This window comes from Giraffa tippelskirchi, chromosome 1 (assembly GCF_054371585.1).
Source record: "Giraffa tippelskirchi isolate mGirTip1 chromosome 1, T2T-mGirTip1v1.2.pri, whole genome shotgun sequence".
Classification (NCBI taxonomy): Eukaryota; Metazoa; Chordata; class Mammalia; order Artiodactyla; family Giraffidae; genus Giraffa; species Giraffa tippelskirchi.
This window is the reverse complement of record NC_137275.1, coordinates 169,703,393-169,724,485: the sequence shown is the minus strand read 5'-3', so window position 1 is coordinate 169,724,485 and position 21,093 is coordinate 169,703,393. Positions and strand designations below refer to the sequence as shown.

General features: G+C 39.6%; 1 long non-coding RNA gene across 1 annotated transcript in view; it reads right to left on the bottom strand.

Annotated features, from left to right (window-relative positions):
• LOC145512280 (uncharacterized) overlaps positions 1 to 21,093 on the bottom strand; it is a 265,655-nt gene that overhangs the window by 168,316 nt on the left and 76,246 nt on the right. The window contains exon 3 of the long non-coding RNA XR_014058450.1: positions 8,581 to 8,697. This is a non-coding gene — a long non-coding RNA (uncharacterized LOC145512280). The remainder of the gene's footprint in view (positions 1 to 8,580; positions 8,698 to 21,093) is intronic.

Below are 21,093 nucleotides of genomic sequence, written 5' to 3'. Positions count from 1 at the left end.
TTTCATCTATCTCTTTGCATTGATCACTGAGGAAGGCTTTCTTATGTTTCCTTGCTATTCTTTGAAACTCTGCATTCAAATGCAGCTATTTGTAAGGCTAAGAAAAGACCAGAAGCTGAAGGCAAAGGAGAAAAGGTAAGATATACTCATCTTTAAAACAACAGAATGATCTCTGTTCATTTCCAAGGCAAACCATTCAATATTACAGTAATCAAAGTCTATGCCCCAACTAGTAATGCTGCAGAAGCTGAAGGTGAACAGTTCTATGAAGACCTACAAGACCTTCTAGAACTAACACCCACCCCCAAAAAAAGATGTCTTTTTCATTATTGGGGACTGGAATGCAAAAGTAGGAAGTCAAGAAATACCTGGAGTAACAGGCAAATTTGGCCTTGAAGTACAAAACGAAACAGGGCAAAGGCTAACGGAGTTTTGCCAAGAGAACGCACTGGTCATGGCAAACACCCTCTTCCAACAACACAAGAGAAGACTCTACACGTGGAAATCATCAGATGATCAATACCAAAATCAGATTGATTATATTCTTTGCAGCCAAAGATGGAGAAGCTCTATAAAGTCAGCAAAAACAAGACCGGGAGCTGGCTGTAGCTCAGATCTTGAACTCGTTATTGCAAAAATCAGACTTAAATTGAAGTAAGTAGGGAAAACCACTAGACCATTCAGGTATGACCTAAATCAAATCCCTTATGATTATACAGTGGAAGTGACAAATAGATTCAAGGGATTAGATCTGATAGACAAAGTGTCTGAAGAACTATGGACGGAGGTTTGTGACACTGTACAGGAGGCAGTAATCAAGACCATCCCCAAGAAAAAGAAATGCAAAAAGGCAAAATGTAAGAGAAAGGACATGTAATTTCAAATTGCATTGACCGTTCATTCAGCAATTATTCTGGAGTACATACATATGAAAAAATATGCTAACCAGACAGAACAGACACTTTTGTTCTCAATAGCATACAGGCTATTGCAGAAGGCAGATGATGGACACTGATGACAATCACAAGGCCAGGTGTTCATGGCATCTAACTTAGCCTCTGAATTTGAATCTTCTTCCTAACTTCCTTGCCAAGTGGCCTGGGAAAATTATTACTTTCTATAGATCACAGTTTCTACCACTTAACAACGTTTTTGTAAGGATTTAAGATGAGATTGAATATATGATCACCATGTCAGGCACATACTAGGTGCTTAAGAAAATAGTATTATTCATATTATTATCTGGTGGTTTTCTCTTACGTATTTACCTATTTAGGCTGAATCTATGTTTTCTCCTACCTTAAATTTGACTAATTGGGTCCATTCATTGCTTTTTCCTCCTTTACCCATTAATTCATCCTGCTAATATTTTCTGATGGCTCTGGGACTAGCTTTTTCATCTGTGGTAAAGATAATATAAAATGCCTAAAGCCCAGAAAATCTAGGACATATGATTATCTATACTATTTTATCTATTTACTCAAAATAAACATTGCTCACCTACTACATGCCAGGATCTAAGTTATGTTAGGTGTAAGGAGAATGGAAAGAACAGAATGAACCCACCCCTGTACTTGGAAATGATGAACATTTGTAAGTATGAAAGGAGTAAAAAAAGAAAAGGACTATATGCTATAGGAACACTTGAAGATCTTGCCTGATGAGAAGTCTCCTCTAAAAGATGAAGGGATCTGGTGAAGGCAGGGAAAACGCAGTTCAAGAAGAATGGGAAGTATACATCCATGAAATGAGATAGAACAGAGAATGTTGGAAATACGGCTAGAAAGAATGAAGCATAGAGATGCTGATCATCTGGGGGCCCTGGTCTCACTGTTTAATTGCTACCATGTTCCCACTCTTCCGGTCCTTCTTCCTATCTGTGTTCTACTTCTTGTTAAGATTCCAAAGCTGCCCTGAAAGGAGCTGGTCTCTTCCTGTCTTTGTCTCTGTCGCTCACTTTGATTTCGTCTCTCTCTCTTTCACACACATACACACATGAGTCTCCTCATCTTCTTCCAAAATCTGCATGTTTTCTCAACTATCACCATTCAGATCATAAAGTCTACCTTTGCTACTCAAGATGAAGTCTGTGGACCTGCAACTCCTTCATCACCTGGTAAATTGTTAGAAATGCATAATCTCAGGCCCTCGCACCCTCCACAAACAAAATTAATCAGAATATCATCACCACTGAATGAATCAGAATCTGCATTTTAACAAGTTCCCTGGGTGATTCACATGCATATTAAAGCTAGAGAAGCCTTCTTAGTCTAAGGCAAAAGATCCAGGGTTGTACCTCACCCTGGGCTCTGTTATGACCACCCCGATCTCCCATTTGGTTTCTTATCATGGCTTACATTTCCCTAAGAACTAGACAATCTGATTCTTTGATGAAATGGCTTGTCCAAGAAAGGTTCTAGTCTCCTGAAAAGTAGGGTAGTGACATGTGACCACAAAGAAAAGCATTTTGATGTCATCCCATCCCACCTCCCAACATACACATTATCCTACTTCTTATTTTAAAAAGTTTTTCTTTGGGGTGTTTGGATTCTGTCAAGTTAAATTTATCTTCTACTCTTCCTAAAAATGAACTTCCTAGCACTGGAGTGTGTTATGTAAGATCAGACATCTTCATTCCTATGTTCTTAAATAAAGTTTTGAAATAATTTATTTTGCATTTTTTTTGTGTATCATCTCTCAAGTCTCTCAACCTTTCAGCAATGTGCTACTGGATAACCTAAACATATTTTTCCCTAATATATGGAAAGGATCCTATAACTCTTTAAATATATTTCCTTGCTTTCTGCCAAGGTGCCATATCTTATCATCATATCTATTTGATGCATTGGTAGTTTGCCTTTCCCCTACTGAAATCACTCCCATTCATCTTCCTGCTGGAATTTCAAAGACCATACATACCTGTAAGATATAATAAACACACAGAGGATAATAAATGGTGGGGATTTTTCATTCAGGGTTTGGAACCCTCTCCTTCCTGCTCCAACTCCCATCTGCCTGGAACTTCTGTCACAGAAATCCTCTCTTCCCATAACTGATGTGCTCAGAACAGAGGGTAGGATCACTGCCCCATTTTCAGGCCCCCTCCTCCCTTCATTGGTGTGGCATGCAGGTCTACCACTGCCTCCACAGACTCTTCTCAAACTGGCTTCAATCAAAGCCTTAAGCATCTCTGCTTCTTCACTAGGTAAGAACTGGGTTTATTTAGCTCTTCTACTCTTTACTCAGAGTTCACCCTTCCATTAAAACTGCTCCCAACTAGCTGGTGAGAAGTTGCTGTGTAGCACAGGGAGCCCAGTCTGGCATTCTGTGATGACATGGAGAGATGGAATTAGGGGGAGGGAGGGGATGGATGTATAATTATGGATGATTCACATTGCTGTATGGCAGAAACCAACACAACATTGTGAAAATTAAAAAGAAAAAAAAAGAAATTTTAAAAAACTGCTCCTAATTAAAATATTCTTATTCACTCTTTACCCACTTATACTTAATCCCTTTGTGTCTTCATCTGGTATTTGTGGTCTTCAAAAGACCTTCTTTATATTTGTCAGAGAGGGAGATGAGTTGTTAGCAAAAAAAACAACTGACATCTATGGAGTTCTAGTTCTGATCCAGACATGCGAGCAATTTAGTTTATTATCTTATCCTCTTCATAATCCCTTGCTCAGGGATATATATCCCAAAGTGCTAACTCTGTAGTCTAACTCCACAGGTTTGAATTCCAGTTCCACCACTAAAGACCTGTAAGACTTTGAGTCAAGCACCTAAGCTTTGTATACTTCAATTTCCTTTTCTATAAAATGAGGATAATGATAGTACCTACCTCATTGTTAATAAACATTATTAAACATTAAAGTCTATTGCATGTAAAATACTTAGAACAGGGCCCAACTCAACCAATTTTAACTAATGACATATTAATAATTTGACATTTGAAAAAAACTATTTGACATATGAAAAAAACTAAGGCACGAAGAAATTTTATAACTTGCCCAGGTTACCTAGGTGTTGGTTATTGAAGGAGCAGCAGTTGGCCCTTTTATGTATGTTGCCAGAAGGAATTAAGTAAGTAAAGCATAAAACTTCAGAGAGGCAGTGAAGGAATCCAGCTGTGTAGTCAAGGCTAGACATTTAATGGTGTGGCACAGGAAGTGTCCAGAGAGGGATTACACATATGAACGATATGAAGCCTCTTTACAAGGCTTATTACCCAAGTTATCTCTCTCCTACCAAACACCAGGGAAACAGAAAAACCCTCACACAGAGGGACACAGAGAAGAACACATTTTTAGAAGGCATTTAAAACTACACACTTAGAATAATGCTGCACACTCAGAAATGCTAATTTGTACAAAAATGTGCAATACCAAACAGGAACAAAAAATAGCTCAATCTTGTTTATACATTTGGAGAAGGAAATGGCAACCCACTCCAGTATTCTTGCCTGGAGAATCCCAGGGATGGATTCTGGTGGGCTGCCGTCTGTGGGGTTGCACAGAGTCGGACACGACTGAAGAGACTTAGCAGCAGCATTTACACATTCACCCATTCAAGACATATTTACTGAGTACCTACCATGCAGATATAGTTCTAAGTGCTAGATAGAGCAGAGAAATAAGCCCCTGTCTTCATGGAGCTTACACTTAGAGGTGCAACAAACAGTTTGTGAGAATAAAGAGAATTATGGATAAGATGAGAAGAGTTCATGTGATAAACGACAAAATTTTTATCCTTTAAATGTGAAGGTGGAATCTGAGAATTCTCTGTAATGGATGAGCATAGCTGTTCTGAGCCAGAGCAGCGACAGCACCACTTAGACCAACATGAAACAACACAGAGCCAAGAAATAAATGAAGGAATCACATGCAACCAGGACCTCACAAAGGATCCCGACAGAGGTCGTGTAAAGGCACTTTCCTTAGCCACTCTTAGTAAGACGTGATCTGCTCTGAAATTATCAGTGTGAATGTCTGTGCTCGCCTTCTCTACAAGTCTTTTCTTGTCACTTTATAAAATCAGGAATTAAAATAGCCCCTTCAGGTATTATTTGATGGTGCTTGAACAGGACAGGGCTAATGGACAGGTACGGTTGCAGTGCTAAAGCTTGGAAGAGATAAACCCCAATAAGCAGCCCCTTCTACGCAGAGGGGCTTTGGCCCTGTCATCCATCACATCTTGTCAGTTTATCTTCCCCTTTGCTGCCTTTTCCTGTGCCATCTTTGACCTATGATTTTCACAAAGTATACTACAAAACCTGAAGTTCCCATGTTACTATAAGAACCCAGAGGGAAGTTAGCTTATTTCTACCTCTCTTTTAAGTCGTCTTCCTGCTTCATACTATGGCTACTATGTGCTCATCTTTTAAACTCCTGAGGTCAGAATCATGTTTCATGTATTGGAGTCCCACACAATGCCAGACAAAAAACTTAAACAGAGGGAGGAGGTTACATCTATAAAATGTAGTACTCCTTCCGCTTTAAAAAAGAAAGTGATACAAAAATTAATTCAAAACAGCCCGAAGACCTAAAAGTAAGAGCTAAAATCATAAAGCTTTTGGAAGAAAACATATCAAAGCTTCATGATATTGGATTTGGCAATGATTTCTTGACTATGACACCAAAAGTACAGGTAACATAAGAAAAAATAGATAAATTGGATACATCAAAATTTTAAACTTTGGTACAAGAATAATACTATCAACAGAGTGAATAGGCAAACACAGAATAGAAGTAAATATTTGCAAATCATATATCTGAAAAGGGGTTAATAACCAGAATATATTTTTAAAGTCCAACAATTCAAAAACACAACAACAAACCGATTTTAAAATGGGAAAGGACTTGAAAAGACATTTCTCCAAAGTATCTATACAAATAGGCAGTAATCACATAAAAACATATTCAACACATTAGGGAACTTGAAATCAAAATCATAGTGAGATACCACTTCATACCCATTAGGATGACTGTGATTTAAAAAAATAGAAAATAACAAGCACTTGCAAGGATATGGAGAAGATGAAACTTGTGTGTACAACGGGTAGCAGTGTAAAATGGTGCAGCTAATATGAAAACTGGTACAGCAATTTCTAAAAAAAAAATTAAACAGAATTACCAGTATCTCCACTTCTGAGTACATACACAAAAGAAGTGAAAGCAGGGACTCAAACAATTATTTATACACCTATATTCATAGTAGCATTATTCAGAATAGCCAATAGGTGGAAGCAACATAAGTATCCAACCACAGATGAAAGGATAAACAAAATGTGGAATATACCTGTATACAACAAAATACTACTCAGCCTTTAAAAAAGAAGTTCTAAGACATGCTGCATCATGGATGAACCGTAAAGACATTACACTAAGTGAAATAAGGCAGTCACAAAAGGACAAATACGATATGATTCCACTCATATGAGGTGCCTAGAATAGTTAAATTCATAGAGAAAATAGATTGGTAGTCCTCCAGGGGTTGACGGGGAAGAAATGGGGAGTTATCATTTAACAGGTACAGGTCCAAGACTGCAAGATGAAGAAAAGTTCTGGAGACGCATGATGATGGTTGCACAGAAATGTGAGTGTACTTAATGTCACTGAACTGTACACTTAAGATGGTAAATTTTATGTACATTTTAGTATATAAAAAAGAATTAAAAAGAAGATAAAGAAGCCAAAGATGAAGACAAAGAGGAAAAGGAAGGAATAGAAAAAGAGAGGAGGAAGCGGAAAAGCATGAAGAACAATCACCATCTGTTTCACTATCTGGAAGAAAATTGGAAACATTTCCTCAACTGCCTCCATCATTCTGAGCCCTCTCTTCCTTTATTTATTATCACTTGTTTGTGACATGGTACTTCCTGGGTCAGAAAGATCCCCTGGAGTAGGAAATGGCAACCCACTCCAGTATTCTTGCCTGGAAAATTCCATGGACAGAGGAGTCTGGTGGACGACAATCCTTGGGGTCACAAAATAAGTCAGGCATGACTGAGCGACTGATCACAAACACACACTTTTGCCAAAGAACTGGGATGAATATTAATTTGGAAGGATATTTATATTAAAGTTATTGGGATAAAAGGGTCAGTTAATTTTACACCTACATTTTTTTCTCCTCTCTCTCATTTTCTCTCTTTCCCCTTCACGCACATACATATGAAAGGGAAACACACACACGCACACCCTTGCACTTGATATTTTTCAGGTAGGTGTATAATTTTATTTACTTTGAACACAATCTAATAATATTATATTACTAAAAAATCTGAAATAAGTGAGATTAATAATAAACCTATTATTATAAACTCCTGCTAGAAAGGAACAATGCAATTATCCTCTGGGCAGATCAAATCCCCATATATACATAGAAATTCTACAAAAGAAAAGCAAGGAAATGGGCAGTTTTGTGAGGAAAGACACTGTTAGAATCGAAGGAAGATAAGGTTACCAGGGGCAAAAAACAGTGGCCTCTCAATTCTCTCCCTGGGGCTTTAAAAATTCCAAGTGTGGTGTATTTTTCAGACTATTGCAATAAGAACAGATAATAGCTAAACAATCTGGACAAAAGCTGCGCCCAATTATTTCTGTGGTTGTTTGTGGTTTGTTATGACATTCTCCAGTCTACTTACTGTTTCATGAAACAACCAAGCAAGAGTCTCTGTTGGATTTCCTGGAGGGTCTTCCCTGTGTGCTGCATGCTTTCATTCAGACCGTAGGGGAGAAAAGTTTCTTTGGTCCCATTATGCCCGGCCATTGCAGTACTGAGATCATGGCACTTTTCTCAAGGTCTTGTCATAAGTGAGCTGTGGGACCAGCACCTGTCCTGGTGTTTCATCTTACCATAGCCATTAGGGACCCACTGTGACTGATCAAAGCCTGCCCCATGTTTGATTAGATCATACCGAATCCTTGCTTTGGTGTATGGCCAAAAGAGGTCAAACAAGGGTAAGTTATTAATACAGTCAGTTTAAATGTCCCACAGCCAATCACCTTCTGGGATCTGTTTTCAGATTCTGTCTCCATTATCCTGGAAAGCAGAGTAGAAACCAGAAAGCCTTTCCTCCCTCTGGGTCTTTCCTTAAAACATCAACAAGTGCAGGAAAAGTGATGTGAAAGTTGGTACTGCTAGCCTCATTTTACAGATGAAAAGTTTGAAAATTGTAACAGTGAAGAAGACAACTTGGGAAACTTCATGAAAGCCTAGGGCTCTGGCCTCAATCATGACCAAGACCAAATCCTAGCTCTGTCACTCACTAAGTGTACAATCTTTGGCAAATCACTTAAACTCTCTGCCTCAGTTTTCTCATCTATAAGACATACATTATGTTAATAATACCTATTCCATCAAATGGCTGTTGAAAGGAAAGTACCGAAGACAATGTCTGGCACATAGAAAGTGCCAATTCAAGTTAACTGTTAGTATAATTATTATGATTATCGTGATCATTAAGAGACTTAAGCTCTCTCTTAGCTATTGCAAACCTCATATATTTCTGTATCTGTCAAGATGCTCTCAGTTATGTTACATTAACAGCTAACCCCCTAAATCTCAGCGGCTTACCACAAAGGATGTTTTCTCACTCTTGCAACAAGATTGTCAGAGTCAGCTGTGGCTCTCCTCTGCATCGTCTTCATTCTGTGACCCAGGTAGATGAAGCAACACCCTTGGCACCCCGGCCTAGGATTGAGGAAAAAGAGAACAAAGTGAAGTCCAAATAGTTTTGTAAAGCTTCTGTCCAGGAACATCCATGTTCTACTTGCACTTATTTCCCATTAGCCCAAGCAAGGCCAGACTCAATCGTATGGAGAACTCTAATCCCCCATGTTGAGGGGAAGCAGAGTGGGTTAACGTGATAGATTCACCACAGTGAAAGCTCTAAAGCTCTACCTTTCTGTAAATTAAAGTTTATGATATTGTTTTTCTGTAAAGTTATATTTGTGATAATAAAGTTAAAAATTCTAAAAAGAGAGACAGTTTTGCCTGGAGAATCCCATGGACAGAGGAGCCTGGTGGGCTGTTGTCCATAGGGTCGCACAGTCGGGCACGACTGAAGCGACTTAGCATGCATGCATGCATGCATGCATGCATTGGAGAAGGAAATGGCAACCCACTCCAGTATTCTTGCCTGGAGAATCCCAGAGATGGAGGAGCTTGGTGGGCTGCTGTCTATGGGATCGCACAGAGTTGGACACGACTGAAGCAACTTAGCAGCAGCAGCAGGAAATTTGCTCTTTTTTCTGTTGTTGTTCTTTCCATAAATGTATAGTGATGTCATTACGCTGTCATGCAAAGAAGATGAAATAATAGGAGGCAGCAGCAACATGAGTCTGCTGAAGCCTTGAGACCCCCGTTCCCAGAACCGCTACTGCTTCAGGAGCCCTACCTTTTTAATACCACAGGCTGACAGGTAGTTACTGTCTAAGAAAGATGTCAAAGCAATATTCTTCCATTAAATTTGCCCTGCTATTTCAGCTTTCAGCAACATGAGAGTCTTCCACAAAGAAAGAGACTGGAAACACTATCAGTCCTATCTTTTGAGCCTCTATTTGTAAATAAACTCAGGAATCAGAATCATAGTCTTTATCTCATGCCATAGCATGAGAAGAAAAAGTTTTGGCTACTTAGGGTCTCTTGTGATTCCACACAAATTTCAGAATTATTTTGTATTGTGAAAAAAATGCCATTAGAATTTTGATAGGGATTAAATGAATCCATAGATTTCTTTGTGTAATATGGAAATCTTAATGATGATTCTTCCAACCCATAAGCATGGTATATATCTTTCCATCCATTTGTGTCTTCTTCAATTCTGTCATCAATGTCTAATAGATTTTAGAGTACAGACCTTTTACCTCTATGGTTAAACTTATTCTTAGCTGTTTCATTCTTTTTGATGCAACTGTAAATACCATTGTTTTCTTCATTTTCCTTTCTGATAGCTCATTATTAGTCTATTCAAATGCAACAGATTTCTGTAAATAAATTTTATATCCCAAAACTTGACTGAATTCATTTATTAGTTCTAACAGTTCTTTTTTGAAGTCTGGATGGAATTTTCTATATATAGTATTATGCGATCTGCTAATAGTGACGACGGTTTTACTTTTCCCTTTTCCATTTGAATGGCTTTTACTTCTTTTTCTTGCCTAACTGCTGTGAAGTCCTAGTCAACAAAAATGATAAGAATGGGCATCCTTGGCTTGTTTCTAAAAAGAGGAACCACTTTTTACCACTGAGTATGATGTTAGCTGTGGGTTTGCCTGGATGAACCTGGAGGGTATTATGTTAACTGAAATAAATCAGACAGAGAAAAATAAATATGCATACTTTTACTTATATGCGGACTCTAAAAAACAAAACAAATGAACAAGAAAACAAAACAAAAACAAACTTACAGATACAGAGAACAAACAGGTGGTTCCCAAAGGGGAGAGAGGTGGAAAGATGGATGAAATAAAGTGAAGGGAATTAAGAGGTAGAAACTTCCAGCTATAATACAGATAAGCCATGAGGATGTAATATATAATATAAATAGGGGATATGGTCAATAGTACTGTAACAACTTAGTTTTGTAATGGATGGTTATTCATCTTACTGAGGTGATCATTTCATAATATATAAAAATATTAAACGACTACATTGTACACCTGAAATATTGTATACTAATTATTACTCAATTTAAAGATAAAAATGAAAAATAATAAATTTTATTTAAAGTAAAGTAAGCAAGGTGTTGTGATGGCAAATAAATGGGGTGATCAAGGAAGGCTTCTTGGAGGTGGTTTCATTTGAGCAGTGATGAAAGGAAGAGGCAGCCACTTGAAGAGAAATGGTAGAAGAGCATTCCCTGAGCAGAGGGAGCCTCAAGCATGATACTCTGAAGGCAAAACAAGCTGGCTTAAGGACAGAAGTCAAGCTAAGGGATCTAGAATGTTGTGATCCAGAGAAAAAGGAGTAAAGACAGAAATATGAACAATCCCAGAACACTTTCTTCACTTACCCCCATTACTAATGTTAGTGTGGATCTCCAAAGACCCTTTTGTACCTGCTTCATACATTGTTTCTTAGACTCTCTAAGCTCCTGCTTAGGAGATGACTAGAGACAACTCTACACATGGACATCACCAGATGGTCAACACTGAAATCAGATTGATTATATTTTTTGCAGCCAAAGATGGAGAAGCTCTATATAGTCAGCAAAAACAAGACTTGGAGCTTACTGTGGCTCAGATCATGAACTCCTTACTGCAAAATTCAGACTTAAATTGAAGAAAGTAGAGAAAAACCACTAGACCATTCAGGTATGATCTCAATCAAACCCCCTACGATTATACAGTGGAAGTGGCAAATAGATTCAAGGGATCAGATATGATAGAGTGCCTGAAGAACTATGGACAGAGGTTCATGACATTGTATAGAAGGCACTGAAAAAAACCATCCCCAACAAAAAGAAATACAAAAAGACAAAATGGTTCTCTGAGGAGGCCTTACAAATAGCTGAGAAAAGAAGAGAAACTAAACGCAAAGGAGAAAAGGAAGGATACAACCATCTGAATGCAGAGTTCCAAGGAGAGATAAGAGCTTTCCTTAGCGACCAATGCACAGAAATAGAGGAAAACAATAGAATAAGAAAGACTACAGATCTCTTCAAGAAAATTAGAGATACCAAGGGAACATTTCATTCAAAGATGGGCTCAATAAAGGACAGAAATGGTATGGACTTAATAGAAGCAGAGATATTAAGAAAAGGTGGTAAGAATACACAAAACTATACAAAAAAAGATCTTAATGGCCCAGATAACCATGATGGTGTGATCACTCACCTAGAGCCAGACATCCTGGAATATGAAGTCAAGTGGGCCTTAGGAAGCATCACTACAAACAAAGCTGGTGGAGGTGATGGAATTCCAGCAGAGCTACTTCAAATCCTAAAAGATGATACTGTGAAAGTGCTGCACTCAATATGCCAGCAAATTTGGAAAACTCAGCAGTGGCCACAGGACTGGAAAAGGTCAGTTTTCATTCCAATCCCAAAGAAAGGCAATGCCTTTCAACTGCATTCATCTCACATGCTAGCAAAGTAAGGCTCAAAATTCTCAAGAGAGGCTTCAACAGTACGTGAATTGAGAAATTTCAGATGTTCAAGCTGCATTTGGAAGAGGCAGAGCAACCAGATATCAAAATGCCAACATCCGTTGGATCATCAAAAAAGCAAGAGAGTTCCAGAAAAACATCTATTTCTGATTTATTGACTACACCAAAGCCTTTGACTGTGTGGATAACAACAAACTGTGGAAAATTCTTAAAGAGATGGGAATACTAGACCACCTGATCTGCCTCTTGAGAAATCTGCATGCAGGTCAAGAAGCAACAGTTAGAACTGGACATGGAACAACAGACTGGTTCCAAATTGGGAAAGAAGTATGTCAAAGCTGTATACTGTTTCTCTGCTTATTAAACTTATATGCAGAGTACATCATATGAAATGCCAGGCTAGATGAAGCACAAGCTGGTATCAAGATTGCTGGAAGAAATATCAATAACCTCAGATGTGCAGATGACACCACCCTTATGGCAGAAAGTGAAGAGGAACTGAGGAGCCTCTTAATGAAAGAGGAGAGTGAAAAAGCTGGCTTAAAACTCAACATTCAAAAAAACTAATATCATGGCATCCGGTCGCATCAGTTCATGGCAAATAGATAGGGAAACAGTGAAAACACTGAGAGACTTAATTTTCTTGGGCTCCAAAATCACTGCAGATGGTGACTGCAGCCATGAAATTAAAAGATGCTTGCTCTTTGGAAGAAAAGCTATGACCAACCTAGACAGTATATTAAAAAGCTGAGACATTACTTTGCCGACAAAGGTCCATCTAGTCAAAGCTATGGTTTTTCCAGTGATCATGTACAGATGTGAGAGTTGGACCATAAAGAAAGCTGAGCACCAAAAATTTATGCTTTGAACTGTGGTACTGGAGAAAATTCTTGAGAGTCCCTTGGACTTTAAGGAGATCCAACCAATCCATCCTCAAGGAAATCAGTCCTGAGTATTTATTGGAAGGACTGATGCTGAAGCTGAAGCTCCAATACTTTGGCCACCTGCTGCAAAGAACTGACTTCTTGAAAAACACCCTGATGCTGGGAAAGATTGAAGGCAGGAGAAGGGGATGACAGAGGATGAGATGGTTGGATGGCATCACCAACTCAATGCACATGAGCTTGAGCAAGGTCTGGGAGTTGGTGCTTGACAGGGAGGTCTGGCGTCCTGCAGTCCATGGAGTCACAAAGTGTAGGACATGACTGAATGACTGAATTGAACTGAAGCTCCTTCTCATTATTCAGGCCTCTCAGCTGAAGTATCACTTCTTCAAAATGGGCTTTTCTGGACATATGCACACACACACACACACACACACACACACACCAGCAACCATCTCAAACACCTTGTCTTGTTTCATGTCCTTGATAGCATTTATCACTATCTGACTTTCTTCTTTTTAGTTAACTGTCAGCCTCCACCACCACCACCACCCTCCCACTCCCCACTGCCACTAGAATGCAAGATATATGAGAACAAGTAACTTTTCTATCTTATTCCACACTCCCAGTATCTAGACCCATGCTTGGCACATGACAGGCATGCAAAAGTGTTTCATGAAAATCTTCTGTCATTTTTCTCTTGGAAACAGGCTCTGAGTCAGAGATTTGTGTTCAGGAAATTAATACAGAGTGGTCTTGGGTAAAATGTGTAATAGAGTGAGGGGAACAGAAATAGATAGAGGGATGAACTGAACCCTCAGATGCAGTTGAGCTAGCATGGACCATCAGAGAGACCCCTGATACAGACACAATAGGGCTCAGCCTCATTGTTCCACATGGTCTAGTCACAGTAAATGGGTTGCGCCTAGGGAGGGTTGGGGATTAATTCAGGGCAAGGCAGCTTCCTTCAGCCAAGGACAAGATCTGAAGAAGCCCTCAACTGTGAGCTATTAGCAGCCAAAACTTGGGGCAAGTGGGGACTTGAAAGCTTCAGTTCTGAAGGGGGAAATCTAGTAGCACCTCATGATACCCACTGTACTTAATGAACAAATGATGAATGAATGCATTCATACTAATGAAACATATGCTGAAGGGACTCTAATCTAGATAGAGACCATACCAAATACAGTCTTATCAACCCTATTTGGGGCACATCCTTTTACACATTTTAACACCACTGTGTGTAAAATTATATACGAATATGTAACCCCCAAATTCCTTCTATCCTACAAGATTTTTAAGTCCGTGTTTATGTCACAAATAGCTGTAGCCCATTTCTGTTATCTTAATTCATTGTAGCTCTTAAATATGAAAAAAAAAAGCCTTCTATAGGCAAATCACAAGCATTTTCATGATGATTTTAGTCAGGAAATGAACTGTTTAAGGTTTTATACCTCCACCAGCAAAAAAAGTCCTGTAGATATTCATAAATTTTTTAGATTTGTTCTATTCAGTGTCTCTTTATTAATTATTTCATTGCCTTTAGCCATAATGAAAATCAAGTTGCTTCTCCAATTCTTCTGTTTTCTCTTATTCATGAATATTTTGTATTGTCCTTTCTGGTGTGATATATGGTTGAAAATAATAACAGTAATACTAAATTGGAAAAAATTCATCTGCTGAAGAGTATGGCAGGTAAATAAACTTTATTGCCAAATTCACACTTAAATTGAAGAAAGTGGGGAAAACCACTAAACCATTCAAGCATGACCTAAATCAAATCCCTAATGATTATACAGTGGAAGTGAGAAATAGATTTAAGGGACTAGATCTGATAGAGTGCCTGAGGAACTATGGGCAGAGGTTCGTGACATTGTACAGGAGACAGGGATCAAGACCATCTCCAGGAAAAAGAAATGCAAAAAAGCAAAATGGCTGTTGGACAAGGCCTTACAAATAGCTGTGAAAAGAAGAGAAGCGAAAAGCAAAGGAGAAAAGGAAAGACATACCCATTTGAATGCATAATTCCAAAGAAGAGCTAGGAGAGATAAGAAAGCCTTCCTCAGCGATCAATACAAAGAAATAGGGGAAAACAACAGATTGGGAATGACTAGAGATCTCTTCAAGAAAATTAGAGATACCAAGGGAACATTTCATCCAAAGACTGGCTCAATAAAGGACAGAAATGGTACAGACCTAACAGAAGCAGAAGATATTAAGAAGAAGTGGCAAGAATACACAGAAGAACTGTACAAAAAAAATCTTCACGACCCAGTTAATCATGATGGTGTGACCACTCACCCAGAGCCAAACATCCTGGAATGTGAAGCCAAGTGTCAAGTGGGCCTTAGGAAGCATCACTATAAACAAAGCTAGTGGAGGTGATGGAATTCCAGTGGAGCTATTTAAAATCCTGAAAGATGATGCTTTGAAGGTACTGCACTTGATATGCCAGCAAATTTGGAAAACTCAGCCACAGGACTGGAAAAGGTCAATTTTCGTTCCAATCCCAAAGAAAGGAAATGTCAAAGAATGCTCAAACTACCGCACAATTGCACTCATCTCACACGCTAGTAAAGTAATGCTCAAAATTCTCCAAGCCAGGCTTCAGCAATACGTGAACCATGAACTTCCAGATGTTCAAGCTGGTTTTAGAAAAGGTTGAGGAACCAGAGATCAAACTGCCAACATCCACTGGATCACCTGACATGCCTCTTGAAAAACCTGTATTCAGGTCAGGAAGCAACAGTTAGAATTGGACATGGAACAACAGACTGATTCCAAATTGGGAAAGGAATACAACAAGGCTGTATATTGTCACCCTGCTTATTTAACTTATATGCAGAGTAAATCATGAGAAACACTGGGCTGGAGGAAGCACAAGCTGGAATCAAGATTGCCGGGAGAAATATAACCTCAGACATGCAGATGACACCACCCTTATGGCAGAAAGTGAAGAGGAACTAAAAAGCCTCTTGAAGAAAGTGAAAGAGGAGAGTGGAAAGTTGGCTAAAGCTCAACATTCATAAAACTAAGATCATGGCATCTGGTTCCATGACAAATAGATGGGGAAACAGTGGAAACAGAGACTTTATTTTGGGGGGCTCCAAAATCACTGCAGATGGTGATTGCAGCCATGAAATTAAAAGATGCTTACTCCTTGAAAGGAAAGTTATGACCAACCTAGACAGCATATTAAAAGGCAGAGACATTACTTTGCCGACAAAATTCTGTCCAGTCAAGGCTATGGTTTTTCCAGTGGTCATGTATGAATGTGAGAGTTGGACTGTAAAGAAAGCTGAATGCCAAAGAATTGATGCTTTTGAACTGTGGTGTTGGAGAAGACTCTTGAGAGTCCCTTGGACTGCAAGGAGATCCAACCAGTCCATCCTCAAGGAGATCAGTCCTGGGTGTTCATTGAAAGGACTGATGTTAAAGCTGAAACTGCAATACCTTGGCCACCTGATGCGAAGAGCTGAGTCATTTGAAAAGACCCTGATGCTGAGTAAGATGGAGTGCAGGAGGAGAAGGGGAAGACAGAGGATGAGATGGTTGGATGGAATCACCAACTCAATGGATGTGAGTTTGGGTAGGCTCCAGGAGTTGCTGTTGGACAGGGAGGCCTGGCGTGCTGCAGCTCATACGGTCGCAAATAGTCAGACATGATTGAGCAACTAAACTGAACTGAACTGAATAATAGAAGTCATTTTACTAGAAATGACCAGATCTCAGAGAACTAGATATGAGAAACAGTTTTGTACCATGTTTTAGAGAGTTGTTTTCGTGCTCAAACTCAATGCACTAATAGAGGAATTTATTACAAAAATGATCCAGTATTAATAGCTTCTCTTCTTTTAAACCTCCCTTCAAAAAATATCAGTGGCCCAGAAATCCCACTACTGGGCTTATACCCTGAGAAAACCATAATTGAAAAAGACACATGTACCCCAATATTCTTTTTCTCCTTTGCTTTTCGCTTCTCTTCCCAGCTATCTGTAAGGCCTCCTCAGACAGCCATTTTGCTTTTTTGCATTTCTTTTCCATGGGGATTGTCTTGATCCCTGTCTCCTGTACAATGTCACGAACCTCTGTCCATAGTTCATCAGGCACTCTGTCTATCAGATCTAGTCCCTTAAATCTATTTGTCACTTCTACTGTATACTCATAAGGGATTTGATCTAGGTCATACCTGAATGCACTAGTGGTTTTCCCTACTTTCTTCAATTTAAGTCTGAATTTGGCAATAAGCAGTTCATGACCTGAGCCACAGTCTGCTCCCAGTCTTGTTTTTGCTGACTGTATAGAGCTTCTCCATCTTTGGCTGCAAAGAATATGATCAATCTGATTTTGGTGTTGACCATCTGGTGATGTCCACGTGTAGAGTCTTCTCTTGTGTTGTTGGAAGAGGGTGTTTGCTATTACCAGTGTGTTCTCTTGGCAAAACTCTATTAGCCTTTGCCCTGCTTCATTCTATACTCCAAGGCCAAATTTGCCTGTTACACCAGGTGTTTCTTGACTTCCTACTTTTGCATTCCAGTCCCCTCTCATGAAAAGGACATCTTTTTTGGGTGTTAGTTCTAGAAGGTCTTGTAGGTCTTCATAGCACCGTTCAACTTCAGCTTCTTTGGCGTTACTGGTCGGGGCATAGACTTGGATTACTGTGATATTGAATGGTTTGCCTTGGAAACGAACAGAGATCATTCTATCGTTTTTGAGATTGCATCCATGTACTGCCTTTCGGACTCTTTTGTTGACCGTGATGGCTACTCCGTTTCTTCTAAGGGATTCTTGCCCACAGTAGTAGATATAATGGTCATCTGAGTTAAATTCACCCATTCCAGTCCATCTTAGTTTGCTGATTCCTAGAATGTCGATGTTCACTCTTGCCATCTCCTGCTTGACCACTTCCAATTTGCCTTGATTCATGGACCTAACATTCCAGGTTCCTATGCAATATTGCTTTTTACAGCATCGGACTTTGCGTCTATCACCAGTCACATCCACAGCTGGGTATCGTTTTTGCTTTGGCTCCATCCTATCATTCTTTCTGGAGTTATTTCTCCACTGATCTCCAGTAGCATATTGGGCACTTACTGACCTGGGGAGTTCATCTTTCAGTGTCCTATCTTTCTGCCCTTTCATACTGTTCATGGGATTCTTAAGGCAAGAACACTGAAGTGCAGTTCCAAAGAATAGCAAGGAGAGATAAGAAAGCCTTCCTCAGCGATCAATGCAAAGAAACAGAGGAAAACAACAGATGGGGAAAGACTAGAGATCTCTTCAGGAAAATTAGAGATACCAAAGGAATATTTCATGCAAAGATAGGCTCGATAAAGGACAGAAATGGTATGGACCTAACAGAAGCAGAAGATAATAAGAAGAGGTGGCAAGAATACACAGAAGAACTGTACAAAAAAGATCATCATGACCCAGATAATCACGATGATGTGATCACTCACCTAGAGCCAGACATCCTGGAATGTGAAGTCAAGTGGGCCTTAGAAAGCATCACTACGAACAAAGCTAGTGGAGGTGATGGAATTCCAGTTGAACTATTTCAAATCCTGAAAGATGATGCTTTGAAAGTGCTGCACTCAATATGCCAGCAAATTTGGAAAACTCAGCAGTGGCCACAGGACTGGAAAAGGTCAGTTTTCGTTCCAATCCCAAAGAAAGGCAATGCCAAGGAATGCTCAAACTACCGCACAATTGCACTCATCTCACACGCTAGTAAAGTAATGCTCAAAATTCTCCAAGCCAGGCTTCAGCAATACGTGAACCGTGAACTTCCAGATGTTCAAGCTGGTATTAGAAAAGGCAGAGGAACCAGAGATCAAACTGCCAATATCCACTGGATCATCGAAAAAGCAAGAGAGCTTCAGAAAAACATCTATTTCTGCTTTATTGACTATGCCAAAGCCTTTGACTGTGAGGATCACAATAAACTGTGGAAAATTCTGAAAGAGATGGGAATACCAGACCATCTGACCTGTCTCTTGAGAAACCTGTATTCAGGTCAGGAAGCAACAGTTAGAACTGGACATGGAACAACAGACTGGTTCTAAATAGGAAAAGGAGTACGTCAAGGCCCCTGTATGTTGTCACCCTGCTTATTTAACTTCTATGCAGAGTACATCTTGAGAAATGCAGGGCTGGAAGAAACACAAGCTGGAATTAAGATTGCCGGGAGAAATATCAATAACCTCAGATATGCAGATGACACCACCCTTATGGCAGAAAGTGAAGAAGAACTAAAGAGCCTCTTGATGAAGGTGAAAGAGGAGAGTGAAAAAGTTGACTTAAAACTCAATGTTCAGAAAACTAAGATCATGGCATCTGGTCCCATCACTTCATGGGAAATAGATGGGGAAACAACGGAAACAGTGTCAGACTTTATTTTTTGGGGGGCTCCAAAATCACTGCTGATGGTGATTGCAGCCATGAAATTAAAAGACGCTTACTCCTTGGAAGGAAGGTTATGGCCAACCTAGATAGCATATTAAAAAGCAGAGACATTATTTTGCCAACGAATGTCCATCTAGTCAAGGCTATGGTTTTTCCAGTGGTCATGTATGGATGTGAGAATTGGACAGTGAAGAAAGCTGAGCACTGCAGAATCGATGCTTTTGAACTGTGGTTTTGGAGAAGACTCTTGAGAGTCCCTTGGACTGCAAGGAGATCCAATCAATCCATCCTAAAAGAGATCAATCCTGGGTGTTCATTGGAAGGACTGATGTTGAAGCTTAAACTCCAATACTTTGGGCACCTCATGCGAAGAGTTGACTCATTAGAAAAGACACTAATTCTGGGTAGGATTGGGGGCAGGAGGAGAAGGGGATGACAGAGGATGAGATGGTTGGATGGCATCACCAACTCGATGGACATGGGTTTGTGTAGACTCTGGGAGTTGGCGATGGACAGAGAGGCCTGGTGTGCTACAATTCAGGGGTTCACAAAGAGTCAGACACAACTGAGCAACTGAACTGAACTGAACCCCAATATTCACAGCAGCACTATTTACAATAGCTAGGACATGGAAGCAACATAGATGTCCATCAGCAGATGAATGTATAAAAAAGTTGTGATATATACATACAGTGGAATATTACTCAGTCAAAAAAAGACTGCATTTGAGTCAGTTCTAGTGAGGTGGATGAATCTAGAACCTGTTATACAGAGTGAAGTAAGTTAGAAAGAGAAAAACAAATTTCACATATTAATGCATATATATGGAATCTAGAAAAATGGTACTGATGAACATATTTGCAGGGCAGAAACAGAGACAAAGACAAAGAAAACAGACTTTGAACACAGTGGGGGAAGGAGATGGTGGGACGAACTGACAGAGTAGCACTGATATATATACACTACCATGTGTAGAATAGATAGCGCGTAGGAAACTGCTATGTGGGCACAGGGAACTCAACCTGGTGCTCTGTGACAGTGTAGAGGTGGGACTGGGTAGGAGATAGGGAGGAGGTTAAGGAGGGAGGGGACATACATGTCGTTATGGCTGATTCACGTTGTTGTATGGCAGAAGCCAACACAATATTATAAAGCAATTATCCTCCAATTAAAAATAAATTTAAGAAAAAAATATCAATGTGTAGCAGAGTAACTAGATAGCACAAGGAATTATTTTCAAGTTGGGAAATCAGTGTCCCTACTGCATAAATATGCCTGATATCCTCCTCCACTCACACCACATGATGCCAAGCACTGGGTCTCTGACTGAACAGAGACTCTGAAGTCATCCAAACATGGGACTAGGAAGATGAAAACCATGTGAGCATGTCAAAAATAGGAAGAGGGCAGTTCTGAGTAACTCTCTTAGTAGGAGGTCTGTTTTCCTGAGTCAGATGGGGCATGGTACACAGGCAGCTTGACCTGGTTTAAAACATCAAGAAACAGAGTGGACACTGAGTATAAAATTGACCACCTTAAAATGACTGGTAAAGATACAACCTGTGTCATGAACTGTAGTGACTAGCTGTAGCAGAGGAGATGGCTTACTTGTGGCTAAAAGAATGTTTTTTCAGCCAAATGCATTTTCATTCTGTTCCACGGCTGAACATGCAGACTAGCTGATGGGTCT